The 8,104-nt window shown below is 49.8% G+C and overlaps 1 protein-coding gene across 4 annotated transcripts in view; it reads right to left on the bottom strand.

Moving 5' to 3' along the window:
• The window catches only part of Fhos (Formin homology 2 domain containing), a 272,129-nt gene that overhangs the window by 57,924 nt on the left and 206,101 nt on the right, over positions 1-8,104 (bottom strand). The window lies entirely within an intron of this gene.

The following is an 8,104-nucleotide window of genomic DNA, read 5'->3' as shown; positions in this document are numbered from 1 at the left end:
AATGATGAGCACCCGATACATGCATAAACGCCTAACCAAGGGCTGCAATGCTATGCAAGTCCTTGGAGAGCACCACAGCGAAAGAAAACAGAAACAAAAAGGGAAGCGCGTGATGCCGCATATCCTGTTCAACATGGTTGTTAGTAGTTAACATTACTAGTGCCACTGTCGCAAGGTTCCATCGATGGTCACATAAATGCGAGAAATAGCGCGAGAAACGTGACACAGCGAGGAAAGCGCTGAAGCGGGTATAGAGTGTACACACAGGCCGTATGCGACCAAATGCTTGCTCGTTTAGGTCCGCGATATTAGTGACAGAGCGAACGGACAAGAAAAGGAAGCACTACAAAAAATATAGCAGTCAAGGAAAACAGTCAATGGCACGACGAAAAGTAATAAAGCACACAACTATCAAACAGTGCCCGTGCACTGCTCTTTCAGCCTCGTGGCAGCCAAATGCGCCTGCGCGGAAATGAATGACTGCCCGCCTGACCCCATATACTTACGAGTCTGCAGACGCAGCTCCCAGCAAAAACGCAAAGCCAGGATCAAGGGAAAACGAAGCATAATGACAACGAATGCGTACACACTAAACACGCAAGCGTGAATAGCAACACGGCATCGTATACGAATGCAAACCAGCGCCCGCCTTGAATCTTCCAGATGTCTGCCGATCAGGCGAAATCCAATCCCGCTGACTGATTAGGGAAAGTGTCGTTCCATCTCAAGTTCATGAGGTGTTTTCTTCGCCATCATTGATTCTTTAAAAAAAATGAGAGATATCTACATCGCTTGAAAAGCCTTGGCTAAAGAAAGGCGCAGTTTCGCCCGAAAGCGAAGCATCGATAGCGATAACAAATTAGTAGACAGCTATACAGAGTAAGGATAGTAGCTTTATCGGTCGCATAAACTTATAAAAATTCGCTTACTATCTTAACAAGCATGGTGTCTCGCACGCACAAGCAAACATGAACACATCTCCCTCGATGACCGCGCACACTCGCTGTCAAAACGCTGGAGTGAGACAGCGCGGCTGCAGCAGCGAGAGAATTGACCTTCGTGCTGCCTCTCGCTTCACCGCGAACAAAGCGACGAGAACACAGCGCACACGAAGCTATCCGCACTCGGCGCACTCTTCCCCGTCGCAAATCGATTTCAAGATACGGCCCACACGGCCGCGCCATACGCAGCCGACGCCGGAGTAGAACCCCCTTCTCCGCCCCTCCCCCAGGTGCCTTGCGCGCGACGGAAGACTGCACGCTTTCCCCCGCTTTTCTCCCTTGCGCGCGCGAGATTGAGCCACCATATTCGGCTCACTCTCGCATGTTTTCACTCGCACATGCAACATACGGCGCACAGGCGACAATGTTATCGCCCTTGGACTTTATACGGAACATGGCAGCGACGGCAGTAATGCGCCTAGTGTCCATATATAATTGCTATCGTAATAATTTTGCCGAACACACACACACATACACACACGAGAAAGAAACATAGGCGCTGTTTTAATTGCAGGCTTAGACGAACCTAGAAGTTTTGCAATACTTATAAAAAATAATTTGCACCAACCACCACTAAACTTACTTCGCATAATGATAGAAAGGATAACCTTTAGTTATCGCGGTACAATTTATTAGGTCCGGTTGCATTTTGAGTTTTTTATATATACACTCTTAAGCAAAATTACACCCTTTTGTCACACAATACTCATCTGTCTTGTCCGCACTTCCTTTCTTTACCGCGGCGAGCTCGGTACTTCCAAGTCACGAACGACATGCCCGTTATCAGCATGACGGAGCATTCTCGACAGGAAAGTAGCGAGCGCAGCGTTTTCAAGGAAGGAAACGCAAGCGAGACTGATGACGATTATTGTTGTGTAGCAAATATACACCCCAAAGGATGTACATTTGCTTAAGAGTGTATACAAAATGTCAAAAAGTGACTTATTAGTTTTCTATTTAAGCACGATGATTATGATAAAATTGAATGTTTTGTATGAGGAGATTAGTAGTTGGTAAAATATATTAGGCCGTTTCATAAATAGTATATAAAGTACGTAGAAAATATAGTACATATATATACTCTTAGACAAAGGTACACCCTTTGGGGTGTATATCTGTCACACAACAATAATCGTAATCTGCTTTGCTTGCGTTTCCTTTCTTGAAAACGCCGCGCCCGCTACATTCCTGTCGGGAATGCTATGTCATGCTGATAACGCGAAAGGAAACGCAAGCAAGGCAGATGACGATTATTGTTCTGTGGCAGATATACACCCCAAGGGGTGTGCCTTTGTCTACGAGTGTAGCAGAAATATTTTCTTGAGTTCTCTTGTACGCCCGGCGGTCTGCGTTCCCTGATTTAGGGCGCGCAAAATCTAAAACTCCTTATTATGAGGTCGAACAAAGGAAAACTTGTCCATAAACAAACATACGGCAATTTTCTGAAAAACAGCGTTCTTTCCCATGGCATAAATGACAAACTGAAGCGTTCCTGTTAAAAATGTTTCGGACAGAAGTTTTTATGCCATGGTTCACTGGCAGTTGACTCGGAAAGCTTTATTGGAGGAAATGTTTCAAATGGGCACTGCTACACTTTTTGAACACGATTAGATGACGTCAGCTGTCGTGAACTTGTGAGCATATTATTCTGCTGCAGGAGGCCTGCAATCAGGACTCTCGCTCTCTCGTGAGGCTTTCGCGGCCCCCTTTCCTTTACGTCTGTCAGTGACGCCATGGAGAGCCCATGGACGCCAGTCATTGGGCGGTGGTTCATGACTACTCCCGAGCTCCAAAATTCTGTACCAAACGGGCGATGCGACGCCATTTGTCGAAGCTCGACCGGCACCCGCCGTGGTTGCTCAGTGGCTATGGTGTTGGGCTGCTGAGCACGAGGTCGCGGGATCGAATCCCGGCCACGGCGGCCGCATTTCGATGGCGGCGAAATGCGAAAACACCCGTGTGCTTAGATTTAGGTGCACGCTTAGATTTAGATGCACATGCACTGAGTCCCCATCGGTGCTTTGCGGCTGCTCCTTTATTCCTGGGCGACTTTGCATGTCCCCGTCGGTGCTTTGCGGCTGCTCCCAAATTCTCAGGTGAGCCTGGACGGGCCCGCCTCCGCAGGTGGCAACCCGCAGGTCCGGGATCGTAGGCGCTTATCCTTTCTTCTAGGCGACGTTGTTTCACGGAAAGGGCGTCTGGTTGTGGGTGGGTGGCAGACCTAGAGTTGAACAGCTCGTGGAAAGGGTTCTTCTAAAGTCGCACACACGCAAAGGGGCCTGTAAGCACTGCAGCGCGCCAGCCAGACCGGCAACCCCACGAGAAAACCATAATAAATTAGGAATCCACCCTTTGTTACGCTGAGGCATGGTGGTTGAGCATCCTTTTTGCTCGGGGTGTTACACGCCAACCGAAACACGGGGAAACGTCGTTTCTTCACGTGTCGCGTCCGTCCAGGCATCCTTAGTCTGTCGCTCTCGGACATTTCTGTCACACGCCAACCGTGAAGGGTTGCCATATATGCACCGCGTAAACAACGAAAAAGAAAGAAAGCAGCAGTGGGCAGGGCAATGCTATCGACGCCGCCCCAGCTGAGAGGAAACTTTATGCTGAGGAGGAATAGGAAAAGTGAGCAGTACGCTCTTTTTTGTATCTCCATTATTATTAGGCCTTTATTTAAAAATAATCTCTCTCTCTCTCTCTCTCTCTCTCTCTCTCTCTCTCTCTCTCTCTACATTTACACACACACACACACACACACACACACACACACACACACACACACACACACACACACACACACACACACACACACACACACACACACACACACACAGGGTGTCCCTACTATCATGCACCAAGATCTAAATATATACAGATGTCACATGGCTGGACAGAACCAAGGTCACGTTGTTTGCCGTCGCTTGGAGATAGTACTAAGGTTATTTTTGCATTCCGTCGAATTACACGAGTAGTCTTAATTAATCAACTTCTCAAAGATTATAATCAGATGAAAAGTGTCAATGAGAAAATTGTAGGGCGCATGAAAATCTCCCGACACAGCTTTTTGTTGCTCAATAAGTGCTACATAAAACGTTTTTTCCGAGCGTGAAAGAAGCCCACGAATACATGGAAAATTGCCGCGCGACTGGCCGCTCGAGGCACTCGAGATGGCGCTCTAGCCTGGAGACTAAGGGGAAGAGAGGACGACTGAGTCGTAGTAAGGTTTGAGTCGCTGCGCATGCACCGGATGGCGTGAGTGGCTCGACGAAGTAATTGACCGGGGACGTCTGTTGCATGACGCGGTAGGGACCGTGGTACTTGGCTAGGAGTTTATAGGAAAGACCGGGAGTAGTCGAAGGTATCCAGAGCCAGACTAGAGTCCGGCTGATATGTGCTCGTGGGTCGGTCGTCATCGCGACGGAACTTTTGCTGTCATTGGTCTTCAGTCGTAAAAGAGCGGGCGAGTTCGCGGCATTCCTCGGCGTATCTGGAGGCTTCAGACAGCAGCTTGCATTCATGTGGGTCAGGTCGGTCAGGGAACATCGTGTCGAATGTGCAGGAAATGTTCACGGCCATATACGAGGAAGAATGGCGAAAAGCCTGTCGTGGCCTTTGGGAGAGTGTATGCGTAGGTCACACATGGTAAAACGAGGTCCCAGTCGGCGTGATCGGACGCAATGTACATGGATAGCATATCGCCCAAAGTGCGATTGAATCACTCAGTCATGCTGTTAGACTGCGGGTGATAGGCAGTAGTGGTGCTATGGATAGTACGGTATGCAGTAAGGAGAGCGTTAACTACCTCATAAAGGAAGCACGTCCTCTGTCGTTGAGAAGTTCTTGGGGCGCGCCATGGCGAATGACGAAGTGTTGCATGAGGAAAGACGCAACGTCGCAGGCTGTGGCGGTTGGTAGGGCAGCTGTTTCTGCGTAACACGTGAGGTGATCTACGGGAACACTAACTGAGCGGTTTCCATTAGGTGTGCAGGGGCCGTAGAGGTCGATGCCGACGCGGTCGAATGGTCGAGAAGGACAAGGAATTGGCTGCAAGGGACCACAAGGATGGCGAGCAGGAGACTTGCGGCGTTGGCATGCTGCACATGAACGGATGTACTTCTGGAGAAAAGTATACAGGAGAAAAGTATACATCCCACGCCAATAAAAGCGCAAGCGGAGCCTGGTGTACGTTTTGAAGAGGCCAGCGTGGGCGCATTGTGGGCCTGCATGGAAAGCGGAGCACACATCTCCGCGGAGGTGGCAAGGGACGACGAACAACCACTTGCGACCGTCGGAAGCATGGTGGCGGCGATAGATTAGTCCATCTCGTATCGCAGAGTGAGAAGCGTGACGGCGGAGAGCACGGGAAGGACGAGTCGCCGGGGAGTCAGATAGACAGTCCAAAGGACTGCAACCTACAGATCTTTGCGCTGCTCCGTAGCCATATCGTTGAGCGCTGGTGACGAAAACATCGAGTCGATGACAGAAAGGCAAGTCGTGTCACTTGACGTGAGGGAGCGAGAGAGAGCGTCCGCGTCGATGTGTTTATGGTCAGACCGATAGACAACGCACATCTCGAAGTCTTGTAACCGGAGGGCCCAGCGGACGAGGCGGCCAGATGGGTCTTTCGATGTCGACAACCAACATAGGGCGTAATCGTCGGTAACGATATCGAACGGACGGCCATGCAGATGGTCGAAAATTTCCAAGGGCAGGGCCCAAATGACAGCTAAGCACTCCTTTTCTGTGACAGCGTAATTAGATTCGGCCTTGGTTAGTGACCTGCTGGCCTAAGCTACTGCGTATTCACCGTATCCACTTTTGCGCTGAGTGAGCACAGCCCCAAGTCCTACGCCGCTGGCGTCCGTGTGGACTTCTGTGGGAGCCACGGGGTCGAAATTGCGCAGTACGGGCGGCGACGTGAGCAGACGGCGCAATGTTATAAACGCGTCGGCAGAAGCTGGGGACCAGGTAGAAAGGCAGGTGTCGCCTCGCAGGAGTTAGGTTAACAGAGCAATGATAGAAGCAAAATTCCTGATAAGACGACGAAAGTAGCAGAGCCCGATGAAGGCTTCGAAGTTTCTTTAGGGTATACTGGGTTTCGGGAAATTGGTGACAGCGCGAAGTTAAAAAGCATCGGGTAAAATGCCGTCTTTGGGAACCATGTGTCCAAGTACCGTTAGTTGCTTGGCTCCAAGGCAACCTTTCTTCATACTGAGTTGGAGGTCGGCGTTAGTTAGGCACTGCAAGACCTGCTCGAGACGCTACAGATGAGGGTAAATCAGCACCAAAGACAACCACGTCAGCAAGGTAACATAAGCACGTCTTCCATTTGAGACCACGGAGGAGATTGTCCATCATCCGTTCAAAAGTGGCATGGGCATTGCAAAGCCCAAACGGCATAGCGTTAAATCCACAAGGGCCGTCTGGCGTTACAAAAGCTGTTTTTGGCCGATCGGCCGAAGCCATGGGCACTTGCCAATAACCGGAACGTAAGTCGTGTGAGGAAAAGTATACTCCTCGCCTTACAAAGAATCGAGACCGTCGTCAATGCGCGGCAAAGGATCACGTCTCTACGCGTTAGCTTGTTGAGACGGCGATGGTCCACGAAAAACCGGATGGATCCATCTTTCTTCTTTGCAAGTACTAGAGGGGACGCCCAGGGACTGTTAGAAGGTTGAACAACTCCGCGCTCAAGTATGTATCGCTGACTTCGTCTTCAATAGAGATCTTTAGTTTGGGTACGCAAGCCGCTGGCGTCCCCTAAACTAAAACTCTCTAACAACTCGGCACTCTGTGGGTGATACGCGATAAGGGCGCTGGCGAAGCGTAGCGTGGGTGCCGTGCATCGATCTCGTGATACACCGTCGTTGTGCGGCCCAAAGCCGCTTGTTGACAATCAAATGTAGAGGAGTACTTGCGGAGTAGGTTGAGAAGCTGGGCCCGTTGTGCGGGGCTCAGGTTGGTATCCATGCATAGAACTGTTGAAGACGTCCGGCCCAGACAAGGCGCAAGCAGAGCAACAAGCCAATGTACTGATCCCGGAGCAGGTGCCATCAAGAGGTGCATAGAAGATGGTCATCGAGTCGATGGGCTCAAAACGCCCGAGGCACACACCGGGACGCAATCTGAGGGGCAAGCTAGGCATAATAGTTGGAGACAAGCACATGAGTGAAGCCCCCGTTGACAGTGATGACAGCGAAGGGAAGACGAGAACATCGTCGATGAACAAAAATATGGGACGGTGTGAAAAGAGGAGTGGGATCCGTAACACAGCTGGAGCAGGTAGTCGCGGTCACAGTTGAGTGCGAAGGTATAGTGCCGTCAGCAACGAGCAGCTTGTCGCCGGAATCATCAGCATCACCTATTTGGGCGTCAAGAAGCGGAGAAAATTCGAATTCGGCGCGAGAACAGTCAATTACGGCCTTGTGATCGGGAAGAAAGTCCCACCTCAAAATGATGTCGTACGAGCATGAAGACAGAACAACAAACTCGACTGTGCACGTGAGTCCTTGAATGGTGAGCTTTATACCTTCGAGCGAGGCGTTGACGATGCGCCTGAAGCACACGCCTGTCTTCTTCGCTTGAATTTATTTATTTATTTATTTATTTATTTATTTATTTATTTATTTATTTATTTATTTATTTATTTATTTATTTGACATTCCAAGGTGTACGCCAACCAACAGCAACCGAATTCAGTCGTATGCTTTATAGTCTTCGAAATTCATGAAACAAACGCGACTGGTAGAAGCTCGGGCGTTCACAGGACCCAATCGTACATTGATGCGTTTAAAAGCCGCGATTCCCTTTTCAAATCAAATCATTATCAAACTGTTTCCAAGTTCACGGGGCGTCAAATTTCCCTGCAAGGGCGCAACACGGCTGTGCTTCGCGGCAGCCAAAGAGGACGATCTCGAGAAAAATGTGCTCATTTCAGTAAACGCCAGTGCGCGGTAACAACGTGCAACTGCCAGACCGCAAAATTGCTGATCACACACAAAAAAAGAAAGAAAACTGCGGCACAAGAATTCAAAGCGAACCGCTCTCGATTGCAGAAGAATCCCCTTCGATCACTTGATTCACACACGGCCCGGCGGCGA

The sequence above is a fragment of the Dermacentor variabilis genome, chromosome 1 (assembly GCF_050947875.1).
Source record: "Dermacentor variabilis isolate Ectoservices chromosome 1, ASM5094787v1, whole genome shotgun sequence".
Taxonomy (NCBI): Eukaryota; Metazoa; Arthropoda; class Arachnida; order Ixodida; family Ixodidae; genus Dermacentor; species Dermacentor variabilis.
This window is presented reverse-complemented; position numbering and strand designations above follow the sequence as displayed.